Here is a 14,341-nt window from a genome sequence, read left to right as displayed (position 1 = left end):
AAGTCCTTTTGGCAAAAGAGTGAATGACTCACTGTTTTAGAACTCAATGGGAAGAATTGGAAAATTAACTGATTGCCCTAAGATTTTGCTTTGGGTTTGTTTTTTTAAAGGTATCTCCATGCTAATGCTGACAACTGCCATACTTTCTACGGCTTACCTATTAAGATGACAAAAATTGTGAATAATATGTATCAGAGGTAAACAAAAACTAAGGTCCTCTTATTTTCTTGGGCACTGAAAATATGAGCAATAACGTACCTGGAAAAAAGACACCAAGTAATTCTACTAAAAAAAAATTAATCCACCTCAATTCATTAAGTTTCCTAAGTATAGGATTATGAAGAATTTTAAAAATCAATCTCCAAATTAAGCAAAAGATTCTGCTGCAAATATCGGAAACACACACAGATAAACACTGGAACTAAAAGCTCTCTTCAGTCAAATTATTTTTAAACTCCTAATCAACTAATTATTACTGAAAAATCACAGCCCTTAGTGAATTTTTATAGCTACAAATACTATATGGGATGGGGATATGTCAGACACATGACAGTGAATTATCATACTAACCTCATTCCTCACCTTATGAACTCTTCTACTTTCTAATCATATTAAAAATAACAAAAAATTAAAAATATATCATACTCTGACAAAGTTATAAGGCTCATCAAAATCATATTTACTACATGAATCTGACATTCTCCTGAGAATGCTTGATACAAGAGCTTAAAATGATCTACTCTCTCTTATGGTAATATCTTAGTAAAAGGTCTCTTCCAAGGGACAACACAAGAGAAAGGGTCTATATAAAGAGCATTTAACACAAATTACTTTATCCTTTCTTGCTCATTTTGATGTTCATTATTTAAAAATCACAAACTTAATGCTTTAATGCAAACTAACATTAAAAGAAAATATCCGTAATATTATCAGGTTTCTGGAATATTTCTACTCCTGTTTCTTGCCAAATATTTCTGGCATTCATTAATTTACAATTATTTGACTAAAACAATAAAAAATATTAAGAAGGGTGTGTATGTATATATACATCTCTATATAAAGACAATAAGTATCTGCTTCAGAGCAGGGACATTTGCTTTTTACCCCAATCTTTCAATACCCACCTTGCAAAAAAGGTGGAAACTAAAAACATGACATTTCTAAGATTTACCACAGAGAAATGCCTTTGTTGTAGCACCAATTAGCATCAAATAACCTTACAAAACATAAGCAAGAGAAAAATGCTATCAAAGGGCAATCTAGCATTTCACAGCTTCAGCTCTCTTACTCCACCCAGTCTCCCTGGCTCAATGGCTGTTCACAGCATCTACAAATATTAGCCCATTTTAAAAAAAAAAGGAGGTGGGGGAGAGGCACTGAAATTGGGCTAGTTCCATCAAAATCAATATACACAGAAATAATTTGTGAAAAACTGGGTTCCAGTTTCTGATTTATAAAAACAACAGCTACAAATTTGTTTAGGAGATCCTCTTCTTGTGAACAATCCAAACAATGATCATTTATAATAGAACATGAAAGAAAAAAATCACCCTAAATACAGATTACTCTTCTGCTTTAATAAAAACTGCAATTTCCAACTGCCAATTATTTTGCAAAACTGTGTCCTGAAAGATACCCATGAGAGATTAAGCTAGCTAATGCCTTAAACCCAATCAAAAAATTTTAAGTAAAAGCTTTTAATATATCCAATATTATATCACTACCGACATACCCAACCAGGAAATTTTTCTGATTAAAAGACTGGACCTGCAGCAATCAAGCCCTGCTGCAGCAAAAAAGAAGAAGAGAGAAAAAAAATTTTTCAAGCAAATACTACTGTGGCTGAAGCGGAGGGATGACATTACCGGTATGGAAGGCCCAAGCACTGTCTCCTCCGCCCTAGCCTCAAAATGAAATTCACACAAAACAACCCACCTCCCAACAAAAATAGAATTACCAAAAATAGCACAATTTTTTTGTTTAGCCTTTAAAACGTTACGAACCTCAAAGATTGTGTGTTAAAGTAGAGGTCAGAATAACAGTAATATCTTTATTCTCTTCCGATTGCCTCTTTAGCAAAGTGGGGGGGTGGGGGAAAACCTTGGCATGACATCGCCCATTGAGAATCACAAATCTGGTTCTTCGCTTCCAAAGCACAATTTTGTAACCAAAGGATTGATATAAATTGGACCCAAACCTCAAGCCCAAAAGAAAAATCTCCTGCTCTCCTCCCAAGGAGTTTCTTGCTAAGTCACCAAAGAAAAGCAGAATAACATAAAACCAAGGCACCTTGCTCTCCCTTATCTCAGATACTGAAAAACCTCCTCTTCCTCTCCACTCTTCTGTTTAGAGTGGTAGAGTTAAAATTTGCCCTGGTACCGCCTCAAAGGCATATTCTCACCTGCGAGGCTAAGGAAGGCACTGCGCTTCCTATATGAGTGGAGAGATTAGATTAGATGAAGGAGAATGGCTGAGGGCCTCGAAGCTCAGGGTTACAACGTCAAAAGGCAACTCCCGTTTAAGGAGCCGGTGGCAGAAAAGAAAATCCTGCCGGATTTGGTGGGTGGATGTTGCAGATGGTTCGGTGGGTCGGGCCGCTCCTCCTTAATGGGTGCAGAGGCTCGACCACCGCACAGGGGGGCCAGGGATGGGCTGGGCCATCATTCTCGGGTCAACCCCATCCTAAGGACAGGTGGGGGACAGAACGCCTCAAGGCCTGTGGGTGCCGAGGCGGCTCCGAGCGGAGCCCGGTTCCTTAGCGCCAACCGCGGGTGGGGTGGGGACTGCGGAGCTCGCCTTCCGCGCCGGTGGAGAGAAGGGCCGAATCCTTTCCCCAAGATCATAGAGCGACCTGCTCTCCACGCCCTTTCTACCCAAGAATACTTTTCTTGCTAAGTCACCGAGGGAGGAGGGCGATCCCTTTCCCGGAGGGCCACGGGTGGAGCCGCGGAGGCCCTGGCACCCCCGGAGCCCGGGCCAGGGAGGAGGGGAGCGAGGGCAGCGCCCTCCCGGGCCTGTCCCCCCTCCTCCCGAGTCTCTCACTCAACGGCCGTCGCGGCCGCCATTTTGAGAGCGAGGAGAGAAGAAGAAGGAGGAGGCGGCGGCAGGGGGAGGGGAGAATGGGAGGGAGGGGACCGGCGCAGCCACATCGTCAGGCCGCCGGGCTCGGCCCGCAGCTGCCCGAGCGCGGTGGGAAAGACAGAGGGAAGGGCGCAGACTCTCGCTGCCTTACCGGAGCGCTGCACCGCCGCCTCCGCAGGGCCTCTTCCGTCCTTCACTCCCATCCACCGGCGGGGGAGGGGGAGAGGGAGAGGGAAGGGAGGAAGGAGGGAGGGAGGGAAGGAGGGAGGGGGAGGATGGCGCGCTGGGCCCGGTCCCGGGGAGGGGAGCGGGCGGGCTCCTCAGCCGTTCCGGGGCTCGAGCCCAAGCCCGGCGCTCGCGGTTTCTCTCGCTCGCGCCCGAGCGCTCCCCTCCTTCTCCTTCTCGCTCCCTAGACCCCGGAGTCGCTGCTCGTTCGCTCGCTCACTCGCTATCTCTGCCGCCGGACTCCGCCGCCGCCCCGCCGCTCCAGCTCCGTCTGTCACAGGAGCTGCCCCAACGCCCTGACGTCACCGCGCCGCCGCTGCCGCCGCCGCCGCCGCCGCCGCCGCCGCCCCAGACCCGCGGGGAAGAGGGAGGGGAGGGGGCCGGGAGCGGAGGAGGGGCTGCGGCGCATGCGCCAGTCTGGGCCGGGCCCTGAGCCTCGCTGCCTTCCGCTTAGCGGGAGGGCTGCCGGTGTGGCTTGGAAGTACCGAGGGGGTCGGCGGACGAGTTTGCGCACTAGGCGCTTCTTCTTGCGCTGCACACGCCTCTTTAACCAGGGAAAAGGTTCTCGGTCCCCTTTTCCTAGACCGTTGTTTGACTGTTCTGGCCCCTCACGAACTCCGGCTCTCTTCACCTCCCCGCCCTGCTCCTGCCCGCGAACTACGCTCTCCCCACTTCCCCCGGCCAACAGCAGAGACCAGCTGGCGCCCTTGGATTCCGCGCCCGGATAGGCTTCAGAAAGCGAAGCCCGGGCCAGGCTGTCGCCCCTTCTACCTCCGGTCTTCGGTGGGGGCCGGGAAGCAGAGGGGAGTAGGTTGAGTTGGCTTGGGGAGAAGAGCTGTTGAGGTTAAAAGCCTTGTTGCCTTCATTTTTATTATAGATTTTTAATTGGGAAGATTCGCTTTTAGATGTGATTCAGCTATTGTTTTCCTGAGTCACATACGCAGGCACACAGTTCTGCGACTCTGGAAGTCTCAAAACTGATGCCCAAAGAAAGACCTGGAACTTTATTCCTACAAGGCGTGTGTGTGTGTGTGTGTGTGTGTGTGTGTGTGTGTGTGTGTGCGCGCTAATTTACGGGTTGAAATACTGATGACCAGTCTTGGGGATTTATAGTCAGTGTATTCCATATAGAGACATTCGGTTTAAAAGAAGCCAGATTTGAGGTTCTGAATCATTCAATATGGAATATTCTCTTAGTTAAGAGTTACCTAGTGTGATTATCTTGTCATTAATTTGTGCTGTCCAAGGAAACTTACCTGAAACACAGGTTTAGGCTTGTGTTTTTTGATTTTATTGCTTTCCTTTATGTAGGTAAACGCATACACTGCATTTGAGATGAACTTGGTTAATGAGAGAGATAACTTGGGTATATGTATCCCGAATCAGCCTCTTAGAGGAAATGTGACCTTGGCTAAATGCCTCTTTCTGGCCTCAGTTTCTCTATAAAATAGACCTAATAAATAACTAACTTGTAAGGTTTTTGTGAGAATTAGCGAGGCTATGCTGCGTGTGTACAATATATGTCCTTAGTGGAGAGTCACCCAATTCATTTAACCACTACTGTTGCTTGATGCTAAAACAAGTTTTCTTTTATCAAGAAAGGTTGTTAAGTCTCTAATCCTGGAGTTGTTCAAGAAGAATATGAATGAACTGCCTGGAGGGTTTGGGTTCTCGCCTTCTCGAAAGCAGGAAAGTAAATCAAATGATCTCTGGAATGTCTTTTCCAGGTTTACAGTTTGGGGATTCTCTGGCTGGATAAGGACCAAAAAATGCACTGAAGTTTGGTCTGTGCCATGTCCAGTAACAGTCAATAAACTTGGAAATAAATTAACATCCCTTGTTATAAGAATCCACTTTTGGTTTGTTTTTATCTGTGAAAGTATTATTGCCTCACATTGTACTATTAATATTTAATCATCTGAGTATATCAGTTCTTTATTTCTTTTTTTCTTCTTTTTTTTTTGTCTTTCTGCTTTTTTTTTTTTTTAGGGTCCCACTAACGGCATATGGAGGTCCCCAGGCTAGGGGTCTAATCGGAGCTATACCTGCCAGCTTACACCATGGCCACAGCATCGTGGGATCTGAGCCATGTCTGCAACGTCCACCACAGCTCACGGCAACACAGGATCCTTAACCCACTGAGGGAGGCCAGGGATCGAACCTGCAACCTCATGGTTCTTAGTCGGATTCATTTCCACTGCACCACAATGGGAACTCTAGTTCTTTATTTCTTAAATGAATGTTCTAAAAGCCTACAAAGTTGTCCAGAAATCAGAATCATATTGATAAACACCGATTTAATACAAATAGGTAACTCTAACCTGCATAAACCTTGAGCTCATACATGCAGGTGTTCAGAATACTTTAAAATCTGTATTATTTAATTATAAATTAAATTTGAGATCAGGCTGTATCTCAATAAGAGTCCTTCAAAAAACAATAGACTCCCTTGGGAAGAATCTGTAAAAATTTTCTCCCTGGATTATAACTTTTCTTTAAAAGTTTAAAGTCTTTTAAAAGTTATAATCCAGGGAGTTGTGTTATGTGCCTTGATATGGGGCCATGTGTTCTGGTTCTGTGCACTTTCTTTTCAGTTGCTAAAATGATATATCCGTCTTCATAAAGTCTTGTCTCTTTGAGAATGGAGAAGTGGGACATCTGTACTATCAATCATAATTCATAAGGACCTATACAAAACCGACTATGTCCATCCAGGAAACATTCGATAATCAATATTTTGGATGATATTTATCAAAAAAAAATTAAGTATAAACTTCCATTTTACTTACTGCAATCTAACAATCTCCTCATTCATTTGAATTGCAAACCTTCATTTTTTTCAGCGAACATTTTAAAAATGGAAGCATTTGTTTCAGTTGCTGCAGTAAAATTAGTGTTAGTTTAAACAATTCTGCAAATAAACTGACTGGAAGAAACACTGGAAATATCACTATTGGGGAGAGGACAAAATGTCTTCTAAAAATAGCTCCAGAGCAAAAATCTGTTTATAATGAACACAAATATTTTGAGAATGAAACTGTCCTCTGTTTATAGGCAAACATAGATTGCTGTACGTGTATACTTGATATAAAACAGTTAGGAAATGGTGAGGAGTTAGCTTTTAGGCATAGGTTATGTGTCCCTTTTGAAAGAAAACCATGACCTAATTGACAAGAGACTCACTCTAGGAGATTTTAGCTAAATAATTTGTGTACCTGAATTTCCCCAAAACATGGACCTATCAGTGAGGATAAGGTCAACTAAACCAGTCATTCTTCATCTCAGCATCATGACACCCTCATGTGTCATGAACATAGGGAGGCCATAAAAACAAACGAAAAACTTTTAATGGAGGTGAAACTCTCAACCTGGAAAGAAGAAATATTTAGAAGCAGCATTTGTCATCTGAAAACTTTAAAGTGCTGACATAAATAACAATACCAAAAAAAATCCATCAAATTCATTCTAGATGTCACTGCAATAGACCAGGCAAAAAGTAAAACAACCCTCTTTATGCCTGTGTGTACACCTAGTAGAGTAAAAGATTAATTCTTACCTAGAGGAGTCAAGGCTTTGTGAAGGAAGTGATTTAAATCAGTCTTTTAAAAATGGCTAGAATTTTCATTCATTCACTCGTTCAACAAATATCTGAGTACCTTCCATGTATCAGACCCTGTACTGGGTGTTGAACATTACACAATGAACAAAACAAAAAGAATCCTTGAGGTCATAGAGTTTATATTCCGGTAAAAGACACAGAAAAAAGGTGACAAGGCCATAAAGGCAATAGGCAGTATTGAAATGGTGAAAAATAGGTAGGACCACATGAGTGAGGGTGGTAAGACATACTGAGGAACGAATGATTTTTGAGCTCAGACTTGAGTAGCCAAAGGACTCTAAAGAACAAGTGCAAATGCCCTGCATCAGGAAAATGATGGCTGTGTCCCAGGAAACTAAAGAAAGTCCAGTCAAATGAGAATGAAATGATGGTTAGGGAGGGGGCTTCTTGAAAACTGCACTGGTCCAGGGAACACCATTCACACTTGATTCCCTGAATAGCACAGAGAGGAAAGTAGCAGGAGAGACGATCAGAGAGACAGTAAGGAATCAGAGTGCAGGGCCTTGAGAACATAGTGGGGAGTTTGGACTTCATTTTAGTAGCTGTCAATAAAGGTAAGAACAAAAAAAAGCACATTTTGAGGCTGTCTTTTGGTCTTTTGTCTGGGGCGCACCCACAGCATATGGAGGTTCCCAGGCTAGGGGTTGAATCAGAGCTACAGCTACCAGCCTACACCACAGCCACAGCAACACCAGAACCAAGTCACGTCTGCGACCTATATCACAGCTCTCAGCAAAGTCAGATCCTTAACCCACTGAGTGAGGCCAGGGATCAAACCTGCATCCTCATGGATACTAGTCAGATTAGTTTCTGCTGAACCACGATGGAAACTCCCTTATCTTGTTTCATTTATACTCTCACTCATTTGCCCCTTCATATATTGAAGCACGTTCATTTGAAATATCACATTATTTTACTCACTAGTAGTTTAATATATGTCTCTAAAAGAAAAAAAAAAACCCTATTTTTGAAAATATAATCACAATAGCATTACTATGTCTAAAAGAATATCAATAATTCCTTAGGATATTTTGACCCTACCCATTGATTTTTGCCTCACCAAAGACATGGAGTGATCAGAAGTTATGGAGAAATCAGACAACCAATCTTAAGTTAAGCAATCTTAGACAAAAGAACTACACTGAATTATGTGTGATCGCCCCACAATTTTCTCTTGGATAAATTTTAAAATTTAAACAATTGGTCACTTATCCAATTAAAATGAATATTACTAGTAGAAATGATTTGCATAGCATTTAAGTAGCAATGGCTAGAACTGCACACAGTAAAATTTTTACCTGCGAATTCGAACTAGGAAAGTTGCATGTGGTGAGAACTGGGGCCACAAAAGGATGCTCACAGTAGAAAAAAAAAGAGACTAAAAGGAAAATGCTGATAAGTAAATCAAATGTCCTTTGTAAAATTACTAGAGGAAAGAACTTTTCCCCCGTGAAAATAATTTCATTAATACAAAAATGAGAATAGAAAAATTGGGAGTGCTTTAATCTTGCAAAATAGAGAATTGATCAAATAATTAATTTGACTAAATAAGAGTTTGTTCTAATAAACACATTTGTCCTAAAAATTTACTGAAGTTGGTATAATTCTGACTAAAATACTAAGATTCACAAAAGCTGAGGTAACATGTCCTACATATTTTTTTTTAATTTCGTGATAGCCACATCTCAGAGTTAAAAGTGGTGAAATCAATTTTTACCTTTTCTTTACACTCTTTGAAATCCAGTGTGTATTTTACACTTATCACATATCTTAATCCACACTAATCACATTTCGAGTGCTTAGTAGCCCATGTAGCTGGTGGCTATCATACTGGAGAGGAGAGGTCTGGAGGAAAGGTGATCCAAGTGGAAAGAGTGGTTTAAGCAAAGGAATGGAGTTACACATGTGGAAGGCAAGTTCTGGAAACAAGAAGTGATTCCAGTGCAGCTGAAAAGGAGTATATGTTTATGTGCTGAAAAGGAGTATATGTTTATGTGCGAGAGGGATAGGAGGTAGGTAGGTGAAGGATTGGAGAAGGAAGAGGGGGGAAATGTGCAGGCTGTAAGACTAGATAGATCAACTGGACCAGAAGGTTTTGGATTTTTTTTAAGCAGTGCCTGTGGCACGTGGAAGTTCCCAAGTTCAGGGATGGAACCAGTGCCACGGCAGCAAAGCTGCTGAAGTGACAACGTCGGATCCATAACAACTGCACCACAAGAGAACTCTGGTTTTGAAGGTCCTTTTTTTTTTTTTTTTTTGTCTTTTTAGGGCTGCACTGGGGGCACACGGAAGTTCCCAGGATAGGGGTTGAATCAGAAGCTGTAGCTGTGCACCTACAACACAGCCACAGCAACGCTGGATCCTTAACCCACTGAGTGAGGCCTCGTGGATACTAGTCGGGTTCATTACCACTGAGCCATGATGGGAACTCCTAGTTTTGAATATCTTGATTGTTGGTCCGTCCTGTTTGCTATGGGGCTGCTCATACTAACCTTCATCTTTCAAAGAGAACTCTGGCCAATAGTGTCCTCTTTTCCCCTCTCAGTTGCTATTTTTACTGTCCCTTCTTCCCCTATTGACTGTGCAGAGAAAGGACTGGATTCCAGGTCTCCAAATGATGGTCCAGAAAAAACCACTAATGCTAACTTATGTCAAGACATACCCTAAATCATGGTTTTTATACTTTCTTTTTCTCCAAAGCACATTTTTCCAAGCAAAATATTGTACAGAATGCCCATATGCATATAAACAAAGCGACAAGCAAAAACAGAACTTCCCTGTTTGAAATGGGAGTTTTCAGGCACAAACTGACACCCCCTCTGCCGTTCCACATCCACAGCAGGAAATGTCTGTCATCTCATTGTGCATCTTTGACAGCATTCGGGACTCACACCAGATCAGTTTCTTCATTTAAAAAAAATTTAGATTACTAACTCTATCCTTTTTAAGGGTGAGTAGACTATGGCTGTGTAGGACGCATTTTCTATTCTCTCCTGGGCTACAATGTACAGTACTTAGGTAAACGAAATAATATTCTTTTCCCTATAATCACTTTTGATACATGTATTATTTTAAAGTGTGTAGGAATTCCCTGGTGAGTTAAGGATCTGACATTATTGCTGCTATTGCTCCAGTTGCTGCTGTGGCATAGGTTCTATCTCTGGCCCCGGGAACTTCTGCATGCCACCTGGTGTAGCCAAATAAATAAACGAAAGTATGTAAAATTTTGTTCCAAAACTTTTTCTTTGTAAAATTGGGTTTGTTTTAAGCACTTACGCATCTTCTAGGAATGCAAACAGGTTAGTGGAAATACTCTGACAGGACAAAGTATAGGACAGAAGGCTGCTTCCCAAACCACCACCCCCCCCCCGCCACTTATTTGTGAGACTGCCTTTTCTGTCTCACTAGGTACATGTTTATTTCCTTTATTTCATGATTTCATTTACTTATGACTTATGCCACAGCAAAAATTTTGGAAATTTCAGAAAACATGAAAATGAAAAAGCACAAGTAACCCTATAATTCAGATATAAACACAATGAAAAAAAATCATATGTACCCTTCAATTTTTGTTTGTACATATACAAGTCAATATTTTTCACACAATCAGGATCTTAGTTTACATGCAGTTCTGAACCTTAACAGTTTTTTCTCTCTTCTCTCTTTTTTGGGGGTGGCACACCTGTTGCATGTGTAAGTCCCCAGGCTAGGGGTCAAATCAGAGCTATAGATGCTGGCCTACGCCACAGTCACAGTCACAGCCACAGCCACAGCCACACAGAATCCAAGATATGTCAGCAACCTACACCACAGTTCACAGTAACGCTGGATTCTTGACTCACTGAGCAAGCCCAGGGATTGAACCTGCATCCTCATGGATACTAGTCACATTCCTTTCCACTGAGCCACAACGGGAACTCTGAGAGCTCCTAAATCTTAATAGTTTTTAACTGGAGGTTAAAAATCAACATTTTCCCATGTCATTAAATAGTCTTCGAAAGCCCAATCTTGTAATAGTTGCTAAGTAACCCATTATTTTTGTGTTTCTCAAAAGCATTTTGGATCAAACAATCCCTTATTATTTTTAACTTTTAATTAAACTTTTTATTTTGAGATAATTGTAGATCGACATATGGTTAAGAGAAATAATAGAGAGATCCCCGCACACAACTAACCCCTACCCCATTGGATAACATCTTGCAAAACTGTAGTACAATATCACAGCTAGGAAACTGACATTGATACAATCAAGATACAAAACATTTTCATCAATAGGAGGATCCTCCATGTTGCCTTTTTTAGCAGCAGCTACTTCCCTTAATTTTCAATTTAAGAAGGTTATATAAATGGAATCAAATAGTATACAGTCCAATCCTTTTTTTTTTTTTTTCTTTTGCAGCTGCACCTGCAGCATATGGAAGTTCCCAGGCTAGGGGTCAAATCAGAGCTGCAGCTGCAGACCTATGCCACAGCCACAGCAACACCAAGCCACATCTGGGACCGCAGCCTTGAAATAAAACCCATAGCATTGAAAAGAATGATTGCCCCTATTTTATTCTACTTTCTCAAAATTGTTTTAGCTCTTTTAGTTCCTCTGCCTTTCCATATAAATTGTAGGAAACTTTTATGTATACCTACAGAAAACTTGGTGGGATTTAATAGTAATTGCATTAATCAGTTGAAAAGAAGAGACAGCATTACTAAATTGAATCTTCTAGTTCATGAACACCGTTATGACTCTCCTCTTTAAGTCTTTTTTGCATAAGATGTTTGTAGTTTCAGTACCTATGTTCTGTATATATTTTGTTAGATTTACATCTAAGTATTTCATGGGGTTTTTGTTTGTTTGTTTGTTTGTTTGAGTGATTATATATGCACTGTAATTCAAAAAAAATTTTTTTAAATTTTTTGGCTTTTTAGGGCCATACCCACAACATATGGAGGTACGCAGGCTAGGGGGTCTAATCAGAGCTACAGCTGCTGGCCTATACCACAGCCACAGCAACACCGGATCTGAGCCTCGTCTGCGAACTACACCACAGCTCATGGCAATGCCAGATCCTTGACCCACTGAGCGAGTCCGGGGATCAAATCCATGACCTCATGGTTCCCAGTCGGATTCGTTTCTGACAATGGGAACTCCTGTAATTTTAAATTTGGTGACCAGATGTTCATTGTTAGTATATGGAAATGTAATTGATTTTTCTATGTTTATTTTTTATCCTGAAATTTTGCTAAAGTCACTGATTTGTACCAAGAGATTTTCTTTGGAGAATCCTTGGGATTTTCTCTGCAGAAAATCATGTCATCTGAAATCAGGACATTTTAATTTCTTCCTTTACAGTCTATGTGCCTTTAGATATTTATTTATTTATTTTGCCCATTGCACTTCCAACACTTTGTTGAATGAGGTTGACAAGAGCAAACATTCTTAACTTGTTCTGCATGTTTGGAGGAAAGAATTCAGACTTTTAGTGCTGGCTATAGGCTTTTCACAGACATTTTATCAAGTTGGAAGAAGTTCTCCTCTATTCCTATTTTTGTGAGAGTTTTTACCGTGAAGAGGTATTATATTTCTTCATTGATTTTTCTGCAGCAATTGTTATGATCATGTGATTTTTTTTCTTTAGCCTGTTACTATGGCAGATTACACTGACTGATTTTCACATACTGAATCAGCCTTATATCCCTAGAATGAATCTCACTTGGTCATGATGTATAATTATTTTTATATATTGCTAAATTTTATTTGCTAATATTTTGTTAGGATTTTTGCGTATGTACTCATGAGGGATATTGGTCTATAGTTTTTATACTGTCTTTTCTGGTGTTTTTTTTTTAATCAGGATAATGCTAGCTTCATAAAATTAATTGGGAAGTGTTTTCTCCTCTTCTATTTGCTGGAAGAGACTATGTAGAATTGATGTTAATTTTTCTTTAAATGTTTGATTTCCATCTGAGCTTTGAAATATGTTTTTGGAAGTTTTTCAAATATGAAAAAGAGAGAAGACACAATTTACCAATGTTAGGAATGAAAGGGGGGATATAACTGTAGACCATGCAGACATTAAAAGCTAATAAGGGAGTATTAATGAAAGATATGACATATAAATTTGACAGCTTACAGATAAAATGGGCCAGTTCCTCAAAAATTACAAACTTCTCCAGTTCACCCAAAATGAAATAATTTTAATAGCCCTATAACTATTAAGGTTATGGATTTTAATTTAAAAAAATTTAAAAACTCCCAATCCATGAATGCAGCTAGAGATTATCATATTACGTGAAGATATTCAGAAAGATAAATACCATATGATATCACTTATATGTGGAATCTATCATAAGGCACAAATGAACCTGTTTACAAAACAGGAGCAGACTCACAGATTTAGAGAACAGACTTGTGGTTGCCAAGGAGAAGGGGAGAGGGTGTGGAATGGACTGGGAGTTTGGGGTTAGTAGATACAAACTATTATATTTAGAATGGATAAACAATAAGATTCTACTGTATAGCACAAGGAACTATATCCAGTCTCCTGAGATAGATCATGATATATGAATATAGGGAGTTCCTGTTGTGGCTCAGCAGAAAAGAACCCAACAAGTACCCACGAGGGTTAAGGATCTTGCATTGCCCGAGCAGCAGTGTAGGTTGCAGACGTGACTCAGATGTGTTGCTGTGGCTGTGGTGTAGGCTGGCAGCTGTAGCTCCCATTTGACCCCTAGCCTAGGAACTTCAAGATGTCACACCTGTGGCCTTAAAAAAAAAAAAAAGTGAATATATATATAACTGAGTCACTTGGCTGTACAGCAGATATTGGCACAACATTGTAAATCATCTATACTTTAATTCAAAGTTTTTAAAATGATAAAAAAAAAACCCCTCCTAATCCAAAACATTCTTTGACCTATTTTGAGTTGATTTTTGTATATGGTTTAAAGTAAGGGTCCAACTTAATTCTTTTGCAGGTGGAGATACAGTTTTTCTAGCATGCATTTGTTGAAAAGACTGCCTTTTCCCCATTGAATGACTTTGGCGAGGAAAATCAATTATAACTTTTATTTTTTTTAATTTAATTTTATTGGAATATAGTTGATTTACAATGTCGTGGTAGTTTCAGGTGTACAGCAAAGTAAATCAGTCATACATATAAATATACCCATTCTTTTTCCCATATAGGTTATTATGAACTATTGAGTAGAGTTTCCTGTGCGATACAGTAGTTTCTTGTTAATCATCTATTTTATACTGTAGTGTGTATATGTTATTTCCACCCTCCTATTTCCTCCCTCCCCACAATGGTTTCACCTATGGTAATCATAAGATTGGTTTTGAAATTTGTGTGTTTGTTTCTGTTTTTTAAATAAGTTCTTTTGTATCATTTTTATTAGATTCCACATATAAGTGATATCTCA

At 40.4% G+C, this 14,341-nt stretch overlaps 1 protein-coding gene across 3 annotated transcripts in view; it reads right to left on the bottom strand.

Moving 5' to 3' along the window:
* The window catches only part of PAFAH1B1 (platelet activating factor acetylhydrolase 1b regulatory subunit 1), a 119,401-nt gene that overhangs the window by 82,587 nt on the left and 22,473 nt on the right, over positions 1–14,341 (bottom strand). Inside the window, exon 1 of one of the 3 annotated variants that reach the window (XM_047759132.1) lies at positions 3,233–3,592. The exons of 1 other annotated variant lie outside the window; for it this stretch is intronic. The gene's annotated coding sequence lies outside the window, so the exon portion shown is untranslated. Of the gene's footprint in view, positions 1–2,401; positions 3,095–3,232; positions 3,593–14,341 lie in introns of those variants that run through there. One more of the 3 variants, XM_047759133.1, reaches the window with a different exon arrangement.

Source organism: Phacochoerus africanus, chromosome 14 (assembly GCF_016906955.1).
Source record: "Phacochoerus africanus isolate WHEZ1 chromosome 14, ROS_Pafr_v1, whole genome shotgun sequence".
Lineage (NCBI taxonomy): Eukaryota > Metazoa > Chordata > Mammalia > Artiodactyla > Suidae > Phacochoerus > Phacochoerus africanus.
The sequence above is the reverse complement of the archived record's forward strand: the minus strand, read 5'-3'. Positions and strand labels throughout refer to the sequence as shown.